This window comes from Dermacentor variabilis, chromosome 3, assembly GCF_050947875.1.
Source record: "Dermacentor variabilis isolate Ectoservices chromosome 3, ASM5094787v1, whole genome shotgun sequence".
NCBI classification, from domain to species: Eukaryota; Metazoa; Arthropoda; class Arachnida; order Ixodida; family Ixodidae; genus Dermacentor; species Dermacentor variabilis.
The window spans coordinates 36,443,903-36,471,051 of NC_134570.1; the positions used below are offsets into that span (position 1 = coordinate 36,443,903).

Below are 27,149 nucleotides of genomic sequence, written 5' to 3' on the forward strand. Positions count from 1 at the left end.
CCGGTGCAGAGTGTTCACGCGTTATTTTCGGCTCGCGGGCCTCGCCATTCCTTTTTTGGACTATTATGCGAACAATTTATCAGTTTCGTGCGCAGTTACGTCCCACTAACGTCGCCATGAAACACCGAGCGCTTCTGCAATACTGTTTTCGTAAATATGATTCGGATGCAGTGCCGTGCACCGAGTTGGTACAGGTAAATGGCAGTGTTATCAGTCCAAGATGGCGGCACTCAAACGCTTCCGTGAACTAGCAACACTACTTCAGCAACGTACTGATTTGGATTAGCGGTGCTAGTTGGATCGCCTACTGTTCCCTGTCTCGCGCTGTTAGGATATATGCGCTCGTGAGCCTTTGACGAAAAAAAAAAAGAGAGTGGGAAAGCTACTCGTCCAATATTTCATTTCAGGGACTTGCAATGTCACGTTCGCCGCCGTCAGTGCGACAAACTGAAACGTAACAGACAGGCTGTACCAGATTTAGATGTTTTGTTTTGATCATGGCCGTCATAATACAAAGATTTCTTTTGCTCAGCGCTACTCCTTTCTTATCAAGGATCTTATCAACCACCAATAAAGGCCGGACTGTTCCAGAGGTGACATAAGCGGTTCGTCTTTCGGACCACTGACGAAGCTCTTGAAGGAATAGCACTGGTACAGAAGCAATACATTAGCCCAGAATCCATGCGAATAAATCTAAGAAAAAAAGGAAACGGACACATTGGGAAGCCGACTGCATTTTTTTCGTGCCTTCGACAGTGTTGTATCTTTACTCACAACAGACAAGTCAGCTGGTACAGCAAATGCATTTATTTTTCTTTCAGCTTACTCGCTTTAGTGACAAAGTTCGTATAACGTCGCCGCTTTCTCCGGTCACGATTTAAAGTGCGACACCGCTTTCGCCTATAAAGCTGAAGGTCGCCCAACCCGCCCGATATGCCGAACGGTATACGTTATACTGCACGCGTAGCTTCACTTCCCTGTCTGCGGCGCGGTCGACGGGGTATTAAACTTTCGCCACCTATAGTGATCGGTGCTTCAGGACAGCAGATCCAAGGCGCAAACGAGGAAGAATCGATAGGAGCAGCTACGCGGAAGATCGGATGCAACGACCGGTGACAAACCGACGAATGGCTTCGTATATATATATATATATATATATATATATATATATATATATATATATATATATATATATATATATATATATATATATATGCATACTCGTATATCACGCAGGGTCTGCTGTCCGCGGCGATGTTCGTTCACCTTTCGTGGAAGAGTTGACGGCAGGGACGACGAATGGAGTCGAACGGGAACGAACAAAGAGAAGAAGTCGCCGAGTTTTTCTCTCATTCCTCTACCGGTGCCGCGCCACGTATCCGTTGTCGGGTTTCCAACGCCTGCGTGAGCGAGGGTATACGTGGTGGGATGCGAGCAACGCGCGGATATACGTTATTTCCGATTCAAGAAGCCGCATCTGTCTCTCTCTCTCTCTTTCCTTTCCTCGAGAAAAGAGGAAGCGACGGCCTTCGGCCTCGGCGCAGTTCATTTGGCGCTCAACGATGATCGCCGACGACGCGCGGCTCGCGCGAAGGGAGACAGGCGCGCTTCGTCCGCCTCGCTTTTTGGCGTCTCTGTTTGAGCTCGTCTCGGTTAAATACGCAGCGCTGGTAGCTTTAGCGGATGCGGCAAAGAGCGTAAGCGAGGCTTGCTCGATCTCCGCGCTGTCTGACGCAACTTTCGATCTGCTCGTAAGCTCCTTTCTCGGAGCCCGTGTACTACGTGAAAAAGAAGGCGGTGCCGGTCGTCCTCTGCTGCGACTTCAACTGTGCTCGACTGGCGGTGCAGCGAGGGAGACGCGTTGTCTTCCGGCTTCTTGCAAGACGAAGAGGAGGCCTCCTCGTCTTCGTGTCTGCATCTCGATTTTTTTTCTTTCTCTCTCTCTCTGTCTTTCTCTCTTGTCGCATTCTTTCCTACTTCTTCTTCTGGCTTGGACCGCGTGCGTTGTCGTTGCGGGTTTATTTGGGCGTGGGCGCGTCCACGTCAAACGAGGAGAAGAAGACATCTCACTTGTCGGCTCTGTCGAGGCGCGCCATCGGACTGCAGCGGTCGCGGCCCCGCGGTAGAGTGCTCTTGCTCGCGCCGCCGACGCGTCTGTCTTTCTTTCCCCTACCTCTTGTTTCTCGCTTTATTTTCTCTTCTTCTCGCCCGTCGTTCTTTTTGCCTTAGGTCGATGCGGCCAAGGTGGCCAGATGCCATGCAAAGGTGTGCTCCTGCTAGCTGCTTTGAGCTCTCGCGTCTTTATTTTTTGTCGTTAGTGGAGACCGACACGTTTACAAACGCTTACGCACGAACCACCATGTCGAGGGTTTCGGAAGAGCGGAGTTCGCTCAGCCATTCATAATGACGCTATACCCAAGAGCACATGCTTGTGCGTCTCTGTTTTTCGCCTACACTACACTGTAATCTCGAGGTGCTTGATCTGCTCGTGGGAAAGGTTTAGCAAAGCCGCAAGTCTCCAGGCTCGTAATAGGTCGAGATGCTGGCAACCTTGACAGACTTACGAGAGCAGAATCGCTCGTAAGGAATGCAACTGAAAAAACTATAAGAAGAGTGTCCGAGAAGAAAGAATTTCATACGTCGCGGCCGGCATAATTGGCGGCCTCTGTGTCTGCTTCACCTCACGAATAAAAAGGTGCCAGGCACGACTTCTCTTGTAAGTTTACGCTCAGAAGACTACAGAGTAACACTTACACCCACGGTACACTCACACACAGACTCTACCCAACGCTACAGGGATACTACTGCCCAATGTGCGGCGTACCGGTCACCTTGGCGCAGCTGATCCTCGAGTGTCCATGGCATCTAGACACAGACAAATCGCCTTCGCCGAAAGACTGTAACGCCACACAGGAAAGCGAAGACCTCATCGAAACCTGGGAGGCCAAGCTCGTCTCCGAGGACCTGGAACAACAACGACGCCTCATCGCCAGGGCCAAGGAGGCAGCGAAGGCCAGAGGGTTCCAGGAATGAGGAGACCTCTCCGGGGCTTACTCGGGAATACTGTTTCGAAAATAAACGTTTATTCCCCCTCCCCCGCCTTACGGCTTTTGTTTCTAGTGTTAAAGTCAACATTGCACTGTGTCATTGGGTCACTACAGCATGAACTGCAGGCATGAGCTGAGCATCCCAAATCAGCTTGAGCGGTCGTCGGAGATGGCATGGAATTTCTCTGCATGAAATGAGGTCCGTAACAGCCGTATCTCAATAGCTAGAAACCACGGGGTTTTGTTTACAAAGAGTTCGAACACATGATACTACAACGGTCCTGCCATTTGATTCCCCGTTCTAGCCTGTGTCTGCTATTTACTTTCATTCATTTATAATCGGAATGGCTAACGATGGCATGTGCTGTGTGTCTGCGGATACTAAGAAACTTTCGCTCACTTATTCTGCTAACGTCCCTGATTCTACTTGCTGAGACATCCACTCTCTCCAAGGCGTTAGATGTGACTTTGCGACCAACTACTGTCCATTAAGAAACTATTGTAACCACAGCCTCACCGTTCGTCAGCCTACAGGTCAATACATGCGCCAATATACAATCAACAACCCTCCGTTCCTCTCGAGGCTATACGGAGGAATGAGCTACACAAACGCTACAAAGAAAAGCAGTTGTTGCCCGGACGAAAAGAAGTTTCTCGTCGAAGCGGTTGCTAGCTCCAAGTTGAGGCTTCCCTTGTTAGGCCGTTTTTGATCAGTTCATGTCTCCATCCTCTAGTGAACCTCTTGGCTACTAGATTTGCGCGCAACTCCAAAGGCGGGACGCTGTTCCAGCGCCTGCGCGTGTTTCTTCCCCAACTCCATTCTGCATAGGGAAATCGACACAACACCTCTTCCGATTGGGAATGCTTAACAGCCTTTCGCGCAACTTCTCTTTCTCTCCCTCGCAGACGAACGACGAAAATCCCGAAGCATCGCACCTCAATCTGGAGCTATCCTCTATCCTATAACACCATATATAACCAAGTTTCTCCAATAACAAGACCAACAGTGCTTCCGCCATTGCGAACGGGTTACGCACCCGAAGATATAGTCGAATCGCTTCATTTGCTTTTTTTTTAACGCTATATAGCAACGGCCCGTCGCTCTTCTTGAAAGACCCGCGCAGAGCCCTCGTCTTCGAACATTCAGCCCCTAAGCGGTTGGCAACGCTACACCGCCCTCCCACTTCCCCTTCCCCTCCATCCACTCGCCATCTAACTCCTTCACCATACGCGTATAAGAAGTGTTCTCGAAGAAGTAACGCTCCCTCTTCGTTCTCTTAGTCCTAACATGCACCTCACACAGTGTTCAAGACGCTTCCAACGAACTCCAACGGATCGTTGCTGCGACAAGAAGCGGCTTCTGTTGCCTTCGTGCTTTGGGGAGCGCAAAAAAAAAAAAAAAGAAAAAGAAACTGCGACAAAGGTGAAGACTGAAAAAGAATAAGGGATAAAAAAAAAAATGTCGGAGAAGGGGCGCGAGGTCATGTGGCAGCGGTGACGTCGGCAGCAAGGAGGCCAGAACGCCGTCGCCATAAGACAGGCTTCGATGTGCGCATTGATACGCGGGCTATTCTCCGCTTAGGGTTAATCATCCTCGGCCTATGCTAACAATCAGTCTGGTTGTTTTGACGGGAAGTGTAAAAAGAACAGCGTGGACTTCACTGATGTCTGTCTGCGCTTCGCTACGTTATTGTCAAAAGAGAGAGCGAGAGGTACATCATTTTCCCTTCTGGTAACTTCTTTCAGGGACTAGGTGCTACAAGGTTCTCGGAGAGAGAGAGAGAGAGAGAGAGAGAGAGAGAGAGAGAGAGAGAGAGAGAGAGAGAGAGAGAGAGAGAGAGAAGCAAAACTCATCCGTTTGCTTGGTGTACATTGCATTGATGGCCTGAATATAGAATTTTGCTGAAGTTGGGCTTGCCCGAGAAAGAAAGAAAAAGAATAAGAGAGAGAGAGAAGGAAAGTATGATGATGACCGTGCAGATTATCGTGATTTACAGCGGCTTTTGCAGCTTTCGAAATGACAAAAGACCAGTTATATCATAAGCTACCGCGGCGCCGTCTTCCCATCCACTTTTTGGGATATTCATGTTGTGGCAGCTCAATTCGTCAGAGCATCGCACGCATAATGCAAAGACGCGGATTCCTATCCCAACTGCGGCCAGTTGTTCTTTCACCCCTTTCATTTCCATTAATTTATCATTACTTTAACTCAATTAGTAAGTACAAGTAATTTCCACTATGTTGTCCTTGGTATCTTTGTTTGTTGGCTTCTTATGATATGATCAATAAAAATCGGGCCCCTCGGTTCCCTTTCTTCTCTTTCAAAAGGGCAATTATTAATTTAAGAAAATTATGGGGTTTTACGTGCCAAAAACACGATCTCATTATGAGGCACGCCGTAGTGGGGGACTCCGGAAATCTGGACCACCCGGGGTTTTTTAACGTGCACCTAAATCTAAGTAAACAGGTTTCTTCGCATTTCGCCCCCATCGAAATGCGGCCGCCGTGGCCGGGATTCGATCCCGCGACCTCGTGCTCAGCAGCCCACCACCATAACCGCTAAGGAACCACGGCGGGTACCAGTTAGTAATTTCTTAGCGCTTTACTTAGTAACTTATTATTCCGCTTAGAAATTAAGACATATAAAAAAAACACACAAACTGACGACTTGTACAGTGTAGAGTGCAGAGACTGTCTATCCGAGTATGCGCTTAACTACTGGAAAACACTCGCCTTGTCATTTTCCATTCGTCTTGTCTGGTGTATGTACGCGCAAGGAGAGGTCCTCGTGCCACAAACTAGCACAGCTCGAGTTACCGTGACTGCGCATCACAGGAATTTCATCTATCGTTGTCTAATTAAACACTTCGTGCTGATTATGTCAGTGACTCAGTGTGGTCGGTGCTGGTGGCAAAAATTTCGTGCTTCTGTGATTTTCTTGAGAGAAAGTTGATGAAGAAAACCGCTGCTGTTGTGTACATGAAATGTCTTGCGCATTCGGCCTACGCGTACATTTCGGGTTTTTTAAAGAAATTGCGCACAGTAATCCTTTGTGGGCAAAAAAAAAAAAAAAAAATTTGCTATCCCGTCGTCTCCCACTCCTCGCTCTCACACTGTGCTCATGGCAGATTGTTTACTATGATGTGTTGGTGATCATTGTGGTTCGTCATTCAATATATAAATAAAAAAAAGGGGGGGGGGGGGGGGGGCTCGTACAGCAGAAGCCAACTTGCCGGTGGCTTCTTGAGATTCCCACGACCGTACGTACCCACGGTGACACAAAGACATACATGGAAATGGCACAGTTGCAAGACATTCTCTTCCCTTACCCCAGTGACAGAGTTCACTCGAGTTAAGAAATAATCTAATGTTATTCTCACAACAAAATACACGCAGCGCCAGCGCATTTTTTCTTTTCTTTTTTTATAACGCTGTGCTCCACGTCTTCGCACACTTTCAAGTAAACACACCAAATACTGCACCTGTCATTTCTATTTGTGTTGTTTCATTTTAATAGTAGGGCACTTCTCTGAAGCAGCACACCACCACTACGAAGACAGCGACGCGAGAGAATGTTTTGTTGGGCCCGCTTCAGACCCTGTGTACGCCTTCCGCTATGCGGCGCCATGTCTTCTTCCTCCCTGTACTTTTCGAAGACCGGGGCTTACCCGAGGCGTCCCTCTCGCCTCTCCACTAAACGCAGCCCTTTTTCCCTAGGCTTTGGGAACGGAAGGGTTGGGCCACGAATCTCCGTACGCCGCACCTCCTCTATTTTTTCAGTCACGTCATTTTTTTTAACGACGTGAGTGTTCCTATTTTCATTTTTTTCTTTTTTCTACGTATATATTTCGCTTCGCTCGCTGCTTTACCGCTCTCGTTCTATGCCTATTGGGCAGCCTACCCTAACTACCTCTCAACATTTTTTTTTCCTACGCCATTTTTTTTCAATCCTTCGCTTGTGTGTTGACGCATCGGTGGAAGGGCAAGAATGAAAAAAAGAATGATGGAGGGAAGCAGCGCATTCAGCAGAGTGAGAGCTGCAGGCTATATTTGCTTTTCTTTTCTTTGAGGTATTTATAGATTGGTGTTTCGCAAAACTCATTCAACCCTTTCGGCTCCCAAAGCGTATCCCCCCCCCCTCTTCTTCTTTTTTTTTTCATTTGACTCGACCTGCCCGCACTCGGCATTATTTTTTATGCAACGAAAGCGCCTTCCCGTTCTTTGTTTGGCGCCGTACGAACACAAGGCAATCCATCTGTACGTGTGTGTATGGCGCGGATTGAGGTGAGTATAAAAAAAGGGTGGGGTTGTTATAAAAAATTCGAGATGAAATAAAAGCTCGGAGGGAATGAAGGGCTCCGCGTGGGGACAAAAAAGGGACCGTCTACGCGCTGCATGAGACTGACCCCACTGCCAGCTTCCCTGCTTGTTGCTTGAGACTTGCGAATTTCTATTTTGCTTACTCTAGAAAACGCCTGTCCCATGCCTACATTTGGTTTGTTTAGAGGGCGTATTGTTGGGTGCCAGCTAAGCGTTTCATGCATGTGTTGCGTTTGCGTGTGTCATGTGTGCGTGTGTTTTTCTGTGTGTTCCTTGCGGAGCCTGTGTACCTATAGCGCACAAAGTCGCTACGATGCTCACGCGCGTACAGGAAGCAGTATTTTTTTGCTGCTGTTGGAGGAGCTGTTATATGAGTCGTCACTTGGGAAAAGCTTTCTAACGCATACTAAGCGATGGGAAATATTTGAAAGCTTCGAGGGGTGTTTAGTAGTTCTACGCTAAACTTGTTGGCAAGGCATATAAAAAGAGAGAAATGGAGATAGTATTACGATATCATAGAGAGATGCTCAAGAGACGAGCCGCCGCGAGAACGCCGTCGATGAAGTTGGTTTGTGCACTTGGCGCGAGCGAGTGTCGGCCTGGCTGCCTGGCTCCAGTGTAAATAGCCTGTAAATAGCCTCTTTCGTTTGTGTCTTTCCGCTCGTAGCATTCTGGTGGAGAAACGAGAAGTAACATGGAGGTCAGAAAATTCAGTTTGCTATCCTGCACTGCGGGACGGAGTAGGGCGAGGTTAGAAAGATAAAAAAGAGGCAGAGTGTAATTACCATTTGCACGTGGCAAGGGTGCAACTAGAAAGATTAATTCGTTTTCTCAATTAATAACATCACTCTCACTTACGAACACACTTGCATTCTTTTTTTTTTCTTTATCATCGCATTCACCTGGAGTATCAAGCTAGGAAAACATCACCAGTTTTCAATGGCAATACAGCAATGCCGATGGCCACATTTATTTCCGAGTCTACGACGTACGAAGGCGCTCTCGAAGAATATTTGCTGCTGAAGAAGGCCTCGACTCCAGCCGGTTTCACGCAAGCTTCGAACTTCGTTTACGTGAACTCGATGCGAGCTGGTCGAGTCAGAAGTCGAGTTGACCCAGCCCGACCCGGCAGCTTTTACATGCGTTTTGCGAAGCGGGTTCGGCGAGTCAACCCACCGCTTGAAAGCGGACTGACCGAACTCGCGTCGATGCTCGCACGACCTGACCTGCTCACCTTAAGGCCTACGCGAACCCCAACGACTGGACTTTCGGCCCGACTAGCCGGCTCGAGCCGACTTAATTACTGGGTTCTCGTAAATGTACGGAGAAGGTCGCGCTCGACATCGTAACGGACAGAAAAACACACAAAGCTTCTTATTAAAAAAATACAGTTACTGCAAACAATGCTTCAAATTTACAGACCTGCCATATAGATCTTTTTATTTAATTAGACGGAGAAGCATGGGAAGGTAGGCTACGTCAAAGCCGACTATCCGAAAATCCCACATTCGTTACGCAAAAAGAAAGAAGAAAAGAACAAAGAAAGAAGGAAGTTTCAGAGAACGCGATACACACACGAAGACAAGCGCACAAAGGTTGTCTCGTTACGGGCACCAGCACCGAAAGCATAATTTTGAGCATCTCTGTTTAGGGCCGATCAATGTCACATAATTTTTTTTTTCCTTTTCCTTGCCAGTTGCGTCACTTCCACGTTTCCTTTCCCTCCCTGCCTCCAACCTAAATCGTCTTTCTGTATTTTGCTTCCCTTTCGTATAGCCTTCCGCCTCACCCTTTATTTTCTGCACCGCACAGTCGCTTCCCTCCCTCGCCGCCTTGTCTCCAAACGCAGGCTGCGCGAGAAGTGGCGGTTACGTAAAACAGGACGCAGGAGGCGCTTCTGGCTTTCCCTTGCCGTCGCGGTTGGAAATCCTGGGGTCAAAGCACTTTTTTCTTTGCCGCAACGGCGGGCGCGGCCCGTTCGCGGGCTCTCGCTCTCTCTGCTTTTGTGCGCCTTTCGCTTCTTTTTGGACGGCCTGCACGCCGCGCGCGGGCCACGGCGCGAGCAGATGTGCTCTTTACCCTTTTCGCGACCTTTGCCCGCCCTGCGCGCGGGTGTGTGTGTGCGTGTGTGCGTCTGTACGCATGCGTGTGTGCGTGCGTGGCGTGTGTGCGTATGTGGAGTGCGTTTGCCGCCTGCCATCGGAGCCGTGAAGATTCGAGAAATACAAAGAATGTCAAAGGAAGAGAGACGCGTGAATGTTACGCGGAACGACGAAAGCAAACGAGACTCCTTCGTGTGTGTGTGTGTGTGTGTGTGTGTGTGCGCGCGCGAGTTAGAGAAGTCTGTAGGTCGCAGACGTTGCGGAGAATGGCGGCTGGCGGGATTTCCCGCAACGTTGTATCGAGACTGGAGAGAATCGAGGATTCGCTTGTCGCGAAGAGAGGCTTTCTTTCTGTAGCGGCCCGTTTTGGGCTAAGCGATGCTGCTGCGGCCGAGGGTGTCTTGCTTGTCGGCACATGTGTTCTTGGGGAACATCTATACGCTCAGCTTTTTTTCTTTCTTTTTGCAAAACCTGCGAGGCTCGGTTGGCCAGTATTGACAAAATGATGCGAGTGCATTGTTCCGTATTTCGACATGCGTCTTGAGAGAAAAAGGAAGAGAAAAAAAAGAAAACAATTACTTTCCGAGCACGGCGAGAGAATCGGAAGTTTATAGGTGGAGCGACCATGGAGTGTAGGAAATATCGGCGCCATAATTGCAAAGCCAGGTGCCATATCTCAAGACGTATCGAACATGAAACTTTGGATTTCAAAGGTTGATTGTAACTGAACCGTCTCGGAGGCAGCCTTAACCTGCGTAGGTTACCGTTGTATGTGCGAATTAAATTATACGGCTACCTAAGAAGCGTTCTTACGGATCGCAGTGTGGTACAGACTGTAGGGTAAAGGGACCGCGTGCAGGTTAAGTCGTGAACAGAGCGGAGGACGACATTTCCGTCGGGTAAACACCGCCGCTTGATGGTGCAACGGGAAACTATGGAACACGCGACGTGTTTCAGATGCTAGTATATGCCGCAGCGCTTAAAGCTTCTTGTTTTTAAACAAAGAGAACGCGGGGACATGTACTATACGCAAAAAGAGCATACAAACACATTGACACTTCGTTGCGTTTTAGACATTTTCCACTTCGAACAATGTTATAAGGCGAGCAGCATTTGAGAACTTGCCCTCAAGTATTAATATCCTCAGGCAAGAAAGCTAACGCCAGTAGAGCTTGTTGGCGATGTTCTGTACGTTCATTTAACTATAACCGACAGCTGTGACTGTGCACGAGGTTTCGTATGCCGCGATGGGATGGTGTCTCGGGTGAGTTCGGGAGAGCTCGTCCACAGTGATCCACTAGTTACTTTTCATGAAATCACGTCACATTACAGAACGAATAGGCAGAGTTTTCCTTTCCCCCATCATAAGCTCAACAGGCCACAAGCTAGCACGCTCCGCATGTTCCAGACGGGGTCCTACCCCTCTAGGGGCTTTGTGAACGTGCTCCACCCGGACATTGATCCACTCGGCCCAGATTGTGGCACTGAATGTAGCTCATTAAATCGCGCGCTCTGGCAATGCCCTGTGTTACAGGATTTTAACCGAGAAGAGGACTGGACGAAGGCCATCACAGACCCGAAACAAGACGTCCAGCTCCTGGCTGTCCAGAGGGCCCGTGTTCCGACATGGGACTAGCCAACGGCTGGGTAGGGACCTGCAGGCCCCCGCTTAGGTCTTCAGGACCGCAATAAAGTCGTTTACTACTACTACTACTACTACTACTGTGCCTCTGCAACTTCCTGCTTTAACGCTGAGCAAAAGGTGTTGACTGCTTGCTGGCATGCACGCATCGCTCTGATGCGGATTCACGCGTGTGACGTCACGGCTTCAAGCGCTCAGGTTCTGGCCTTGTGAGCTCCGGAGACCCGCGATAGTACTGACGCAACGCGAAAGCACAGTGCATTGTGGATGTTTCACAGGTCGATGGCCTTTTCAATAATGCGTAATTCCGTTATTGCTATCTTCCATTTCCATGTTTCTATCTCCTCCTCTCGGAAGAGTAGGCAGGTACAGTGTCTCTTCCGGGGGCAGTTGCCAGCCTGCTCCTTGTTTTCAGATTGTTCTTCTTAAAGTGTACATATATTTTCACGGCAAATGATATGAATAATTTCTATAACTGCAACTGACCGCCAAATTTCGCGTACTTAAGCCTATGTTCATTTTTTCGTTTCCCTTTAAGTTGTTCCACCTTTCTTCGATTTGTCTTTTAGTTAATTGTGCGTAATCTACTTTATTACTGACGAGCCTTCTAGAGGGGCGGGCTTCGATCGCGCATGGTATCTAAATGCAACAGACAACATCCATTATAGTACGAGCAAGATGTTATTCCTCATCAGGAAGTGAGCAATACGCTATCAGACGTACAACTGTCTCTGTTGAACTTAGTGCACTATGTTTGCCTGAACTTTCGATTAATATCTCTCGCTCTCTATTTCAGGGTGCATTGATCCTCTGCGACGACTGGGCGACCTTTCAGCAATACGTCTGCTCTTAGAAAATGCGTGATAACCGGAAATCGCCATGTGACACCCCGACCACCAGCCGAGGTAAGCAACGTTAGGCTACACACTGCGAGCAGCGTACAAAGTGGAAACGACCCTGCACGACACGGTCATCCTCTCACTTCTTAGGGTCTTTCACGCTGGTCGTAACAAGCTACCGAAGCGAGTCAGCGCCTCCAAATGTTTCACAACGAACGCTTGACATTACAAACATAAGTGATAAAAAAAAAAAAAACCACGCGTACACACAGGTCGATTACGTCTACGGCTCATAGCATTTTCGACTCATATTAAATGTAGGAATGACATCTTTTAAGACCCTAGGTTACAATGGCTTCTCTTCTGCAATGACCTTAGAAAGAAAGGGGGGGTAGGGGTAAAACTTCGTTTGATACGCATAAAAGAAAACAAAACCAGCACAACGAAACAGCATACTAAGGTACACAGTAACCTGGTTGCATGTTGTGCGCTAAGTGCAAGTGTGAAGAGGCCAATGATCAGTCATCTTCTGTGCCACTGTTGTCGCTTTGATACCAACGTCAGTCTCTCCAGTGTGCCTTTAGTAGAGTGGACGACAGGCCATTCACATAAGCAAAGATCTTGGGAACCTGACCTCACAGTTCCTTAGCCCAGAAAGCAGTTCGAGCGCTTCTTCACTACCTGAAAGCAACAGACTTGAGTGCCCGACTATAGACATCCTGCACCTAACTTAGCGCATGTGAACGTGCGGTATAGGCTCATGTTTTTCTCTCTCTCTTTCACTCCCCATTCCCCTCCCCACGTGTAGGTTAGCAAACTGGACTCACTCAGTCTGGTTAACCTTCGTGCGTTTCCTTCTCCCCCCCCCTCTCTCTCTCTCTCTCTCTCTCTCTCTCTCTCTCTCTCTCTCTCTCTCTCTCTCTCTTTGTTTGCATAATTTTGACCGATGGTGTGGCGGTGACGCAAAGTGTTCACCACATTGTAAGCGGACACGGAATCGAGGCATGATACCCCTCCTCAGGTGTCACTTAGGACCATATCGGTTATGGTTACGTGCGACGAAGCTAGATCTGCAGACCACCAGAGGCATACACCCAGCTTTACCTGCGAACTCCTACGCACATCAGAAAAGAAAAAAATGAAATTGTCTGTCTCGATATCTCAGAATCTTCCGGTGTACGCCCAGGGCTTCACAGTTCGTTGGCCTCCGTGCTTGACGAACGCAAGAACCTTTCCGCGTCTTCGCTTTTCAAGGGTGAATGTTCGTGTGTGTGGAGTCGAAGTTCAATGACTATAGATGCGTGGTCGCGGGAGTTGCGGCAAAGAAAGGAAACCGCCGCGCCCTGCGTTCTTTCACCGCACAGAAGCGTCGCATGCAGACACGCTCTCGAGTCGGCAGCCCCGTTCGCTTTCAGTCCAACGCCGAGTCAAGTTTTCGCTATTTCTCGCAGCGGAGCCCCGCCACAGCCGCGGCTAGGTCACTCACCGTCCGCGTCATTGTCGTCAAACACGCGGCATCTTCGGCACCGCGCATTGTGCATCCGCCGCTTGATTCGCACGCAACAACAACAACACTCCCGGTGTTGAGTGCCCACTCGTGTAAAGGTAAACTGGCTCTCGTCAACACCCCCTCCCTTTGGCGTGGAATAAGCTTCCTCCGAAAAGGGCCGCACGCCCGTAAGTGCACGACAGAGAACAGAATAATAATAATAAAAAGTGCCACGGGCTTACTTTCCCGCAAAATTTGTGCGCTTATAACGTTGGCGATGCGGCACACAGGCGGAAAGAGGCGCCGCCGAGCGACAGACGCGTTTTCGCAACTCGAAGCGATTTTCGGCCTCCCTTTTGTGGGAGCGCTTCGCGCGATTGGATGTATGGAGCTTGCTGTGCGCTTGGTTTCCTTTGGCTACGGAAGAGATGACCTTAGTAGCGAAAAAAAAAAGAAAACAGCAACACAAAGTGACATAAACATCAACTAGCTGTTGCTCTTCCTTCACCGTGTGGCGTCTTTTTGGGTGGGCGCAGACACGTAGCCGACGACAATTTGCTCTAATGGCCGGTGGTTATATCGGAGAATGCACAGTAAAACCGCTGAGTAAAAAAAAAAAAAAGCAATAAGAGCGGGGAGGGGTTATATCATCGACGACGCGTTTTCATGTCCTTTCGCGTTCACCGCGCAGAGTGTGCATGTGCGTGTGCGTGTGCGTGTGTGTGTGTGTGTGTGCGTTCTTGTCTGTATCTCTGCAAGCCCTCCCGCGGCGCTGTGTATCCACTTTTCGTTGCCCCGGCGCCGCATTTTCCGGGGCTGCTTTTTTTCCCGCAAATGCGGGCTGGTCACGCGACACCCAAAGCCCGACCTCTAACACACACACACGTAAGTCGCTATAGCGTTGCACGCACGCTTGCGTCATTTTGGTCACAGGCGTGCGGCTCGCTTTCCGTACCTCCCCATTTGCTTCCTCCCGGGGTTACGCCCCATCGAGCTGCTTTGCCCCTTTGCGACGCGCTTGTTTTTTACCCTAGCTCCGAGAAACCGCTCTGGTGTCGTGCTCGCTTCTTGCTTAAATAACACGCATTTCCACGGGGCTGGCGCTCCCAATGTGTCCGTCGCACGGAAGTGTTACTGCTTCCAGAAGCTCCGCACAAATGATGCACGGTTCGAGGTACGGATGTTGCACGCCTCCTCGGCCAGAGCGCCGTGCATGTTCGTGGCTCCCTACGCAAATCAGCCATGGGGTTCCCACGCACATTTGCAAGTTCGATGGAGTAACCGGAAGCAATTGCTGGCACCTACCCTCCTTCGACCTGTTGATGTCCCAGTTATGCTTAACTGTACATTTCATTCGCTAACATTCGCTAACGTCATCGTTAGCGAATGTGCTCAAATTAATGGCGAGCGTGCTAAAGTACCGTGAACTCCATTGCAACGCCACAATTTAACACATGCCGCCGCATAACGTGTCGGACACTAAGGCACGTTAAGGTACCGTGGCCGATTAGTCAAGACAAGGGCCTTGAGTGGGGACGGTGCATTTTCGGACTCCCGTGCACCTGGCATCTTTGAACGCGCTAGCTATAGCAAGCCTTTCCAGTTGCGGGTCTGGCGCGGAGCAGCTCGCAGTTTGCGGGCTAGGACCGTGTGCAAACGGTGCACCCGGCGTACAGTTGTGGCGTCATATCCCGCCGTTGATGCAATTCTGGTGAAATCTCTCGCTCAGATTTTGAACCGCCACGTAAAGTAAATAAAGCCGTTCCTGAGCGCAGAAAAACACCGCAAGGACTATTCAACAATGACAGCCAGAACATCCGGCCTCAGAAGAAGAAGATGAAGAAGAAGAGAAATAATAAATAAATAAATAAAACAATGAATTAGGCATAGTAAAATATAGTTTCGATTTATTCGCTGCTCTCGCCATTCAATTGTACAGGCAGTCCGTGCACTGTCTATCTCTTTAGTTTTGTCGGCATGCGCATTCGTTGCGGCCATTCTCACGAAGCACGCGTGCGACTAATGCGGAGAAGCCCGGCAAGATGGTGTATAGAAGGTGCACGAATTAAAAGGATCGCCTCCGGCCTCTGTGAGCCAGCGCTCGCTATGCAAAACGCCGCCGGTTTATGATTATTATTCTTTTTCACCTCTTCCGAGGCAGAGCAGTAGTGGTGGTGGCCGCGATGCTCCTCCGCTTTAGCCAAGGGGGGAGGCGCGCTCCTAATGCAACGACGCCTGCATGTTTTGCTCTCTGCACCCTCGACGCTCCTCTCTCGAACAGTCTTTTGTTCCGAGTCTCCTGACGAGCAGTTTATTCATCTCCTCCTCCTAGCGCGCACTTATTTTTTCCTTGGTTTGCCCGCTCCTTCGTCTTCTTCTTTCTTGCCTTACCTGCCGACGCTCTTATTCCTCTCTTTTCCACTCTTTCTCTTTTAGCCATGAACCGAATAATAATTGCGCCTCCGAGAGGCGCAGAGAGAGAAGCCCGACGCGTTTGCTGACGGTTCTTTTATGGAAATGAAGCGAACTAGCCCCGCGCACTGTCCGAAATCTTTTCTTGGTTTTCTTTCCTTGCATTTTATTTTTCCCACTCGCACGCAACAACGGCAACAAGCATACCCGCCAAGCCCGGGACCATAGAGGAGTCAACCGCGATTAGGTATACGAAATTCCTGGGTTTCTTTCTCATTTTCATTCCCGCATGGCTCGCGCGCACGCTTTTAATGCTCTCTCTCTCTCGTGCCCCGTGCTCTCGCTCGCGCAACAACTAGGGCTATGGTAGAGTGTACTAGACTAGGCTGCAGCATAGAGCGGCTGGCCTCTCCGTTCGGCGTTATACACCACCGCGTTTCGATCGGCGCCGTCGTCCATCCGAGTTCGCCGACGTCTCTTCTTTCTGCCGCCAGATGGCCGCTAAAGCGCACGGTGCGCACGCGGGTCATCAGGTGCGGCCTGCAGCAGCAGAGGGCTTCGCCGCGTTGCCGATTATTGAGGTAATGGTGTTGGCCTGTTCGAGGCTTCGCTGCTGCTTCGGCGTGGCCCTTGGTTGCCGATTAGCAAATGCAGATGGAGAGGAAGAGAGGGGGAAAAAAAAAGTCTAAAGAAAAGCGCAGCTCTCAACGGCCTTTCGTTTTAGTTCGCTCTCGTGAGGTGCGGCCTTTCGCAATCGGGCGCTTTGTTTTTTCTTCTCCTTCTCGGCCCGCCGCGTTTAATTTCAACCTTGAGAGTCAGAAAGGCGCTTCGTTTACTCCTCCCCTCCCATTTTATGCCAGCCTGGTCTCCGGGACTACGCGAGGTTGTTAATACTGCACAATGTACCGCAGTGTGGTTAATCGTATACAGCTTTTCTTTCTTTCTTTCCTTTTTTTTTTCTTTTTCGCGAATGTGTATACAGCACAAGGAGAGCAAGAGAGGTAATCCAGCTGGCATCAACACTTAAAAAAATGAACACTTAAAAAAAAAAGCTGTGGAAAAGTTGTGGTGTGGAGGGGCAGAAATATGGCCTCCTTCTGCCTCTGCGCGGTTTTCGTTTTTCTTCGTTTGCCGCTCTCCTCTTTTTACTCCTAACGTTATCGGTATCAAACTGGTGAGAACGTATTCTCCAATGCGAATCCTTGTTCTTTCCAGCTGCGATGCTGCTGACATTTGTCGTTACCTCTATACGTGGGCGATGGGAAAAGGGAAAAAAAAAAATGAACACAGCGCAGTTCATCGTGTCTTCTCCTGTATGGATTACGCGGTGTACGTATCTTTCCTACCCGGGAGAAACCGACTTAAGAGAGCACGCTAAACGAAAACGCTACATACGCGACGCACGCGGCGTGCAATTAAATAAGGCGTCGGCGGACAGCGATAGGAGGTAGCGCGCATTATTTAGGACCAACGAACTCCATCGCGGGCATGCCGGAGCGTTATGCCTCTTTTCTCACTTTGCATGGCCAGATCGCGAGCGCCACGAGTTCTCGCGCTGTGGATATTCATGCCGGCCATGCCCGCATGGTCTCCCCTCCCTCCCTCCTTCCTCCCCCACGCGCTCATGTGCCAGGCATGATGCGAATATTCTTCGCGTGATTTACACAGGATCTCGCTCATCGCTTTCAGGAAGGGTTACCGAGTTCGTCCGAGATAATGGGTGCGAGAGGAAGGAAAAGGTTAATGCGATAAAAATAATAATATTGATGATAATAAGACGCCCTGCTCTGGTCTCAGCCGCGCGCGCGAGCACGAGGTGCATGACAAGAAGCTAGGTGCTGCTGCTGCTGCTGCTGGTGCATGCTGTTGTTGTGTGTGCGTCGAAAAGAAATCGCGGAGGCACGAATCCGATACACTCGGGTGCGTTTCCTCGTGCACCCCTTTATTGCTTTCTTTAGAGTGTGCTTTTCTTTCTTTTCGCCCTGCTTGATTGTATGGAAATATCTCGCTCCACGTCGCCGCGTGCTTTTATAGTGTACACCTATGTACGGGAGGGTGTGCGCGGTAACGGCGAGAAGCGCCTTATCGGTCTCCAAACTTCATGTCCGCGAGTCGACCGCGGCGAAGCGCCCAGAAAGAGATTTTGATGCTTGATTTTCGTGTTGTTCGCCTCCCCCCCGTATGCCTGTCCCGTGTATATGTACGTACACCTTCGGCGTGCTGTTGTAGTTGCTGCTGCAAGCGCCTCCAATGTGGCACGGGCGTGAAGCATGCCTTTCCCGGTCTCGCCGCCGTTCGGTTCTTCCCTTGTTTATAATACGCGCGGCCCTTTATTTCGGATCCGCTCTCCCTTCGAGAGAAGACGACGAGATGCGGCAGCGTGCGGTTCTCGCGGCGTGCTCGCGTACGTCCCCTTCTGTTCTTCGTGCACGAGGCTCTCTCTCCCTCGGTCTCTCGCCGGTTCTCGTGCGTGCGCATTTTACGCGCGGGCTCGAGATCGGGACCGCGAGGTCTCAGCGCGCCTCGCTTGCGTGATGAGCGTGAAGATGCGAAAAGCAGCCGGTCGAACGTGAGAAACACGGAGAGCACGAATCTATCCACAACCACTCGAGCGAGCGCCTATATGCGCGCGTGCGTGTGCTGTGTTCGGGGCTTTCTCGCGAGCTTTTTTTTGTTGAGCGGCGGAGAGAGATCCGCTTGTTCGATGGCCGAGCGACGATGTATGTGGAGCCCGCGTCTTGCGAACAATAATATAACGAGACGCGCCGGCTCGAACAGTGGGCGGCCAGAAGCTTGCCGGTCGATTTTTGATTGCGAGGGTCATCGTAAAGGTTGCTTCTTCGCGTGCCGGCGGATAGTGAAGGATTCTCTTCCAGGGGGCGCTGAAGGGTCGCCGTTCGTTGTGAAGTTCGTAATGACGCCTTTGAATCGCAAAAAAAAAAGGGGGGGGGGGATGATATAACGTGGTCGTGCGTGACTGACTGTTTCCAAGATGGCACGGTTGCGACGTCCGTGTGAAGGAATCGCAGCGAGTTGTTTGTTTCTGCATAAGTGGCATTCTGCAGTAACATTCATGTAAACCACACGTAATATTTCTTCATCAGCCATGCCCAGGCTGCACAATCCTGCCGTGAGCTTAATGGGAACATAATTCTTACTAAGATCAGCGTTTGAACGTCACTGTTTGCGCATTACAGTCAAGTGTTCTCTCTCGAAAACAACAAGTCCACTGCTCCTCTGCGGCATTGTAATTATAGGAGAAACGTCGAGGAAGCCGCATTGAGTCTCAGTGACTTATCTTGACGCCACTTTCGCTTCCGCATATATACACACCTACTCTCACCTGCAGTCCTCCTAGGCCGCTTACCTTCGCGTGTTTGTGCCCATTATACGGCCCCGTATAGAGACAAAGGAAAAGCACCCGTGCGGCTTCACGGCCGTTGTTGCGCTGCGAACCGTCTTCTTCTTTATGGCACCGTCGTGCGAGCCGGTACTGGTATCATTGGTCACCTCATTCGATTGCCCTTTTCTTCTCTCTTCTCTCTCTCTCTTCTGTTTACTTTTTTCTCTCTCCGAGTTCGTGCGTTCTTCCGCAGTGATCAACTCGCCCAAGAAACGGAGAAGATAGCCGCACACGCCCGGGCACTGCGGCTGCGGGCAGAGAAGAGCTCGTGCTCACGCGAATCTGCGCATTTCGTGCTCGGGCGCGCGTCCAACGGCGCGCTAATATACGCCAAAGGCCGGCGCGCACGTAAGCTCTTAATCGCGTGCGGCCGCCATTTCGATGCGATGCGGCGACGACGCTCCGAATCCGGCAGAAGAGGAAGAAGGCTGCAGGCCACGGAGCTTCTGCCGATAGCGATCGCCGCCAGAGCAAGCAAGCAAGCAAGCAAGCAAGCAAGCAAGCAAGCGTGTTTTTTTTCTTTCCGAGTCCGTGCCTCTCCGCCAGGAATACACATATACACGCGGAGGAGTGGGCAAGAAAAGAGCATCGTGACGGATTACACGGGTGGCCTTAGGCTATCTGCACCATCGCACACGGGTCATCTCCTCGTGCGCTTGTTCGCGAAGACGCTGCGGACTCGAGAGTGAGAAACGATCGCCGGGCCATCGCGTATACAGCCTCCCTCGGTTCTGTCCGTCCGTATTCTCCGCAGAACCACGAGCGCGGGCGCGGTGGTGCGCTTTACTACGCGCCGAGAGCGAATGCAGCATCTGCGAGCTCTTGGCTGGTTTTTTTTCTGCGGTCTCCGATTACCGCGGTTCGTGGTGCTTCTGGGACCCTGCAGGTGCTGAGCTTCCGTGCGGCGTGACTGATCGGTTCGTTAAGCACGTAGCTCGCCAGTGGTGTATGTTTAATAGAACGCTTCGAGCAATGGGTGTTCAATGTTGCCGGCCACGCGGATGAGGCGTGAGATGACCCGTGACGGGGTTGTTTCGCGGTGGGAGCATGCCACGCACAAGCGAGCAACCTGCATGTATGCGGCGTGCTGATTCGGCGTGTGAGATTCGTCTTTGTTAGCAGTATATATGTTTCAGATCCTAAAACCCGGTGGTAGACTCGTACAATTAACTATGAATGGTTGGCGGCTAGTGGACCTCGCTAGTCGTGCTGCAGGCTTACTAGCAGGAAATATAAGGCATGATTTGCAGCTCGCATTCATATTCGCACGAAGCATGAAGCAGGTGTGCCGTCGAGATCCTTGTCTACGGAAGAAGTTACACGGTAGGAAATTATGCGGAACTCATGCTCCCGCCTTTCAGACGAGTCGCTTCATCTGGCGCATAGAACGTTCGAGCATATGTAATTCGCGCCCGACATGGACATGCGCAAAGAGGAATGAAATACACCGATCACTGTACTAACAAACTCTGGAACTCTGACACATTGCTGTCATCGAAAGATCACTAAATAAATATAGATAAGTGCTTCTTGTTTGCTTTGTTTGTCCGGTAAATCGGCAGGTCCACCAGGTCAGGTACGTATCAACAAATCTCCGCTCCTATATGTCAACTCTCGACAACGCAAATATCAGGAGATTTCATATAGCTGTGAAGGGCAGCAATCTGAATTTTGGCGACGCACGTCGTTTATTACGCAGAAGAGAAAGGACGATGCTCTGGTGGCTTGATCAGTGCAAATGTCCCATATATAAAGTACACGTTTAAATATTCACTGCATATCGAATAAGGCCTCCAATTTTGCAGTCTTGATGTCACGATGTAGCATACGAGGGTCTATTAGACAGTTCCCTGAGCCTAAGCTAGCGTAACGTGACGCTTGTGCCTGGAGAAAGGACGTTCCACATCCGACGCCTTCACCGTGAGCGGCGCTCGCTAGCACTCCCAAGGCTAGCCTTGTACAAATAGGCAAAAACCCATAAAAAGTTGGAGGACGTTTAAGGTTCGCGATAATATTAAAAGATTCCTGACTGCTTCTCACGCTTCCCGGCAACTGGAGCACATGTAACCATAATGTTTGCCAGGAAACGCTGGCCGCGAACGCTATGCACGAAGGCGGGCTCTGTGGTAGAAACGCGGCCTCTTGCGTGGGGCGCGATGCGACGGAGGCGAGCGCCAGCTGTAGGCATTGCAAGGAACCGGCCGGCGCGCGCAAATGGCGGACGCCGCGGCCGGTCTGTGAACGCCGAGGCCGATATGTGTGTGTAAAGGGGTTTCTTTGTGCTTTCGCGCAACAGAATTATGTCTTCTCGTATGACCAAATTACAATCCGAGAGCTGTCATTTCTGCAGGTCGTGTTTAAGTCGTAGTTTACGATTTTTTCACGTATTTTAGCTTGAGAAATTCAATTAGTTCAGTAAATTCCTTGCGTCACATGGAGGGCCTAAGTATATGGGTGGTTCGAAAATCATTTTGCCGAGACGAACGGGAGGATGGCTGCCGTGGTAGCGTACTTGGTGAAGCACCGAACGCGTAATGTGTATCAGCTCCCATCAGTGGCAAGTCATCTTTTTGTCCACTTCTGTTTCCTTTCACTCTGTTATTCCTACACTTCAATTACTCATAACAACGTGCGTAATGTACTGTGTTCTACTTTAGTCTTTAGATTTGTCCTGTTGCTCTTCCTTTCCCCTTTCCTGCCCTCCTTCCTATCCTCCATTTCTGTGTTGCTGTCACCTCCCTTCAGAAGAGTAGGCAGGCGTTGTGCCCCTTCCGGTGGCAGTTGCCAGCCTGCTCCTCGCTTTCCCTTTCCTGTTAACTGTGTATATGTGTATATGTGTTCAAAACAAATAATAATAATAATAATTAATCATAACAATGAACTTCCTCTGCTCTTTCTCTGATTTCGTTCTCTGTTAATTTGCATGCATGTGAGTAATAAAAATACGAGTCTCTCGGATCCCCGTATTCTTATCGCTCATTGCGAAAGCACCTCAAGCGACAACTCGTCGCGAGAGCTTTTCTAGCCCCAATGCCACGCCAATGAACGCGGAAGCTTAAACTGTAAACCCACGGGAACTCGCTTGTGGTAATTGAAAGCCTGCCGAAGAAGAGTTTTTTTTTTTTTTTTTTCACTTCAAATGGGCAAGCGGGGCTCCCTGTGGTCTCCTCAGCGAGAGTCACGCTCTTCCGACCCCTCAGTGGGAAAAGGGCGAGCGGCCGGGAAATCAGCTGCGCAACCATCCGGACGTCTGGGCATCGCGTTGAAGAACGGTGGGGAAGGCGGGCTAGGTAATAGTGCCGCAGGGGCTGGCGGGCGGGGGGGGGGAGAGGGGGAGGTCATGAGGACCTCACGCGCAGCTATGGTTGCCTTTTGCACTTTTCGCGACCGTCAGGAAGTCACGCCAAAATGTTATCGGGAATAAAAGGCGCAGGTTCATCTCAAAAGAAGAACAAGGCGCCGGCTTTCTCTTTTTCCCCGTTGACGACGACTGGAGTCGAGTCGAAACTGGCGCGTGCGATAACCGTCTGCTCGTGGTCGTCGACGGCTCTGCTGCTATCACGGACGTCGAAAAAGCGCGCTCGAGAAACATTCTTTGCCTTTTCTTCGCCTGCGTCTGTCTCGCTCTCGTATGGGCTTTTACACCGAGAGTTTCTTGCTTGAGACTACGCTCTTGTTCTTCCCTGACTTGTTCTCTTTCTTTCTTTTTTTTTTTTTTCCCTGGCTGGACGTCCGGCAAAGTCGTCGTCCGGCGCGTCGAACGCCTCCTCCGCCGATACCGGGAACGACATTCGTCCTGCGGCGGCAACGGTTTGAAATCTCGCTTCTCTTGAGCGACGCTGCCACGTCTCTCTCCGCATCGAGAAGAGGACCAGGACGACGGCTTCGAGTGCTTCGAGAAGCAAACGCCGCGGCGCCTCCGCCGCGAACAAGCGTCGGACCGAAAAGGCGCGACAAGGGTGAAGCAGAGAGAAAGAGGAGGAGACCCCAAGGCGCGCGAAGAAAAACAATTTCAAGTTGCTCTTCCACCACCACCATCTTGGTTCCCACACTCAGCGGGTGCAAAACAAGCAAAGCGAGAGCAGCGAGCGCGCACGCGAAGCGCCGCGCGGAACGAGAAACTGCTTCAATCCTGGAAATGTTTGCGCTTTTGTGCGTTCGTGCGCCCGAAGCCGCTGCTCCTCTCTGGCGGAGCAGTCCCCCGCGTGTGTCTGTGCGGCGCGGCGGGCAGACAGACAGCTCTCGGTGCTCCTCGCGTGTTTGAGAGAGTGGCTCGTCGGCTGCGTTATTCACTCGCTGCTTGGCGTCTGTTGAACGCCTCCGCTGCTGCTGCTGCTGCTGCTACGAACTGCTGCTTCTTTTCTTCCGCTCCTACTTCGTCCTGACTTTGGAGCGGGACAGATATGTGTGCGTGAATATACACGAGGCCAGGCGAGGGAGAGAGAGAGAGCGTGCGCAGCTCGGGCCAGCCCAGCTACCCAACCGATCGTTGTTCATTCCGGCGACCAGCCGCCTTGTCACCTTTCCTTATTTCTTTTCTTCTGGTCGAAGCTGTTTGATCTTCCTTCTCCGGTGGCGCTGGCTTTCTGCCGTTGGAAAACTTTCTATTTTGTCTCTTTCGCGCGAGCCCGCTTCGTTTCTCGTTTCCTCCCTTACCGCGTCACGCGTTTGGAAGCGCACCGCTTCTCGCACCTCCAGTTCGCGCACACCGAGCATGTGCCTTCCATGGGTGCGGCTCTGGCCACGCAAGCCTCTTCACCTGTTACGGCCGCCCCTCTTCCTTGGCATTACGGCGAACGAGCGGCGTCGCTGTCCTCGGTTGCGTTGGTTTTGTTCCTTATATTATTTCTTTTCTTTAGTTTTCGCCTTCGTGCTCGCCTTCTTTTCGCAGCTGTTTGCCAATCCACTGTGCCAACTTTGAGTGTTTCCTTTGTTTTTCGCCCTATACTCTTTTCTCGTGAGACGTGTTTGCGTTCCCTTCGTCGACTTCGACCGGACGACGTCAATTCGGTGCCCTAAACGAATTCTCTGTTTGCACGCCGGTTCGCTGGCGGACATCGTCGAGAAGCCCAGATGTGAGGGGGTGACTGGGCGTGGGCAACAATCCGTGCAGAAACGAGAGAATAGCGGCTGCCCAGACTTTGAAAAGCGCCCGCTGTTATTCTGTTCCTTTCGCGAAGCCTGCTCTTCGGTAGCGTTTCGAGTGGGCTTTAAAAAGAAGGCATTTAAAAATAAACCTTCGAGAGGAGAGAGAGAAGCAGGTGGAGGAGCCTGAACAAAGTTCACCCGGCCACAAAATATTACGGACCATGAAATCCGAGAAAAAGCTGAATATCTCCGGAACATCACAACGCAGCCTGTTATTTGCATTTCGGGCCTCGACTTGCATATGCTAACATCGTCGTATACAGTTTTACTAGGTGCTGCTACTACAGGCTGCTCGGGAATTGAACGTTTTCCGAGATCCCGTGGTCCTCAAACTTTTGTGGCCGGGTGTACATGGAAGCAACTGCATTTTATGGCAGTGAATTTGCTGGCATACAGTTGAAAAGCATCTGACTATTAAAGATGTTGTCTACTGTGATTGTAAGGCCGTATATTGTCGGCATAAATATTATGTCGCATTCTCCTCGCCTGTCACTGCTGGCTTGGCTGCTTCCGCTATCGCTGGGATCGGCCACTGGGCTCGACAATTCATAACTGGCCGCGACAAATGATAGAAAAAAGGTAAATTAAGAAAAGTAATGGATCGTTCTATAGCATTGGTTTGATCCCATATGGATTTGACGTACGCAACAAAGATAGACGCTACTGCTGGCTGAGGAAAACCCGTTTTTGCGAATATCTATTGTCGATCACGTTCTTCGAAAGGTATGGGGATATGATCCATCCGGGACACCTTAGTACAGGAATACAATTTACTCTGGACTTCCGAATTGTCTCTTCTTGGCAGACACCGTACTGTAAAGAAAGAAAAAAAAAATTGTATCTTCACGCTTAGTACTCACGAATATTCTGCCTTTGGGGCCAGTAAACGATCGTGTATCTTGTGCTAAGTTGCAGAACGCGTCACGCCCACTTAGCCATTGCACTTTATAAAAAAAAATAAGGGAAAAGAAACCTAACCTAGTTCGTTACTGCATTTTCTCCCCCGATTGGAGCAACCCATGATCATAAGTTCATAACAAGTCTTTTTTTTTTTCATAGGTCTGATAAGGAATTACTTAAAAGATCGACACAGGCGGGGACACAAATACTGAGGCAGTTTTACTATCGCTGCCAAAAAAAGTCTGCGCTGTGTCGACGCAACGTTACCTTTAACCTTTGTTTCGCCCTCCTTTCTGCCTGTCCAGCTCCTTTTTGACAAAAATATATTTGTATATAAAAAAGACTGTTTATACTCGCCACAGAAAGAGTGGCGGCTGCCCCCAGAGTGCCTTCTACACGCACCGTCACATTTCCTTTATCCCCATCCACTCGCTTTTCTTCTGATTACTTTGTCTTACAGCGCAAGTGGAGAAACACTCGCGCTTACCTTGACGTTTCGTGCATATATACCACTGTCAATGTTCCTTTACGCTTCGCGTGTTTTGAAAAGAAGTCGGCCCTCTAGCTACTGGCCCTCCCAGCCTTCCGCCTTTCTTTTTCTGTCTTTTGTTTTCCTCTCTTTCGCCACATTGTGCTGCAGGCGGTCTTTGCGCCTTGCCCCATGCGTTTGTTTTCCCACTTCATATTCTCAGCCGTGAATTTCGAAGGAAACGAAGTACGTAGTTTTTCATGGCCACGGTTTCTTTTCTTTCCCTCTTTTTTTTCGTTCTTTTTTTTCACGTGGTTACTCGTTACATAATTTTGGACTGCCTACATCCCCCGCCCTCCCTTGCCAGCTCAAAGCGGATGAAGAAACGATGTTCCTCCCACCTGTTCGGCGTGTTCAGTCAAGCGTGTGTAACCATTGTTCAAGTTCGTTAGTCCTATCTACCACTCTCTCACTCTCTATTTATCCTGCTCGCGCAGGACAAGTGGAGTGCGTATCTAGATAGAACAGTACGTGAGATAAATTACGGGTGGACACGCATTACTGTTGCCTCCTGGACCAAAGTGCTTGCACGGCCATGTTACTGTTATGAACAGCTCTCCGCTGTTGCTTGCTTGCTTGCTTGCTTGCATTGTCTTACTGACAGTTCGCATTCTGAAGTCTTACACGGTGCCTGGTCATTGAAAAGGATGAAAAAGTGAGCGCTTGTGCTGTGTTCTTTCCGTCCTTGTTTCCTCCGTTGGCACGTATAAGTTTGGTCGCTGGCTTCGCTCACGCATAGGTTATAGGGCATAGGGTATGTTGCACGTTGGCAGTCACGCGTTTTTAGTGCCCAAAGTTCTGTCTACCTTACTTGTGGCAACCTCCGTCCGTGAATAATTCTTATCAATCTTCGCGCTTCGAAGTTATGTCTCAGAGCGTGGGGGCGGAAATCTTGAGATAAACGTGTTTTGACTGCACGTTGTTTCACATTGAGGGAATCTCGGAAGTTACGCGCAGCGAAAATGTGATGTACACGTTAACATTTCCTGGCGTGAAAATATTTCTGTGAAAGCGACAAGGCTGAAACTATCTGTTGCCAACTCCGGTGTGCACGGAAGAGTAAAACCTGCGCATCTTTCGATCATACGCTTCCCCTCACCGTCAAGCAAGAGGCATCATGGGCATCAATTTCTACTTGTCCCTTTTCTTTATATTTTCTAAGCTTATATGACGCGGCCTCGAAACTCTCCCATGTTACATTTTCGCTTATATAGCTTTCTGGGATTCCGTTTCTAGCTTTTCCTTTTTCGTTTCTGTAAAATTCCATCCATCAAGCCAGTATGCCGCAAAGCACAGCGGTAACGCCCAGTGCGCGGCT

The 27,149-nt window shown here is 50.1% G+C and overlaps 1 protein-coding gene across 2 annotated transcripts in view; it reads left to right on the plus strand.

Moving 5' to 3' along the window:
• Positions 1–27,149, plus strand: part of LOC142575417 (uncharacterized) — a 629,386-nt gene that overhangs the window by 247,854 nt on the left and 354,383 nt on the right. For both annotated transcript variants that reach the window (XM_075684777.1, XM_075684778.1), the window contains one exon: positions 11,908–12,016. The gene's annotated coding sequence lies outside the window, so the exon portion shown is untranslated. The remainder of the gene's footprint in view (positions 1–11,907; positions 12,017–27,149) is intronic.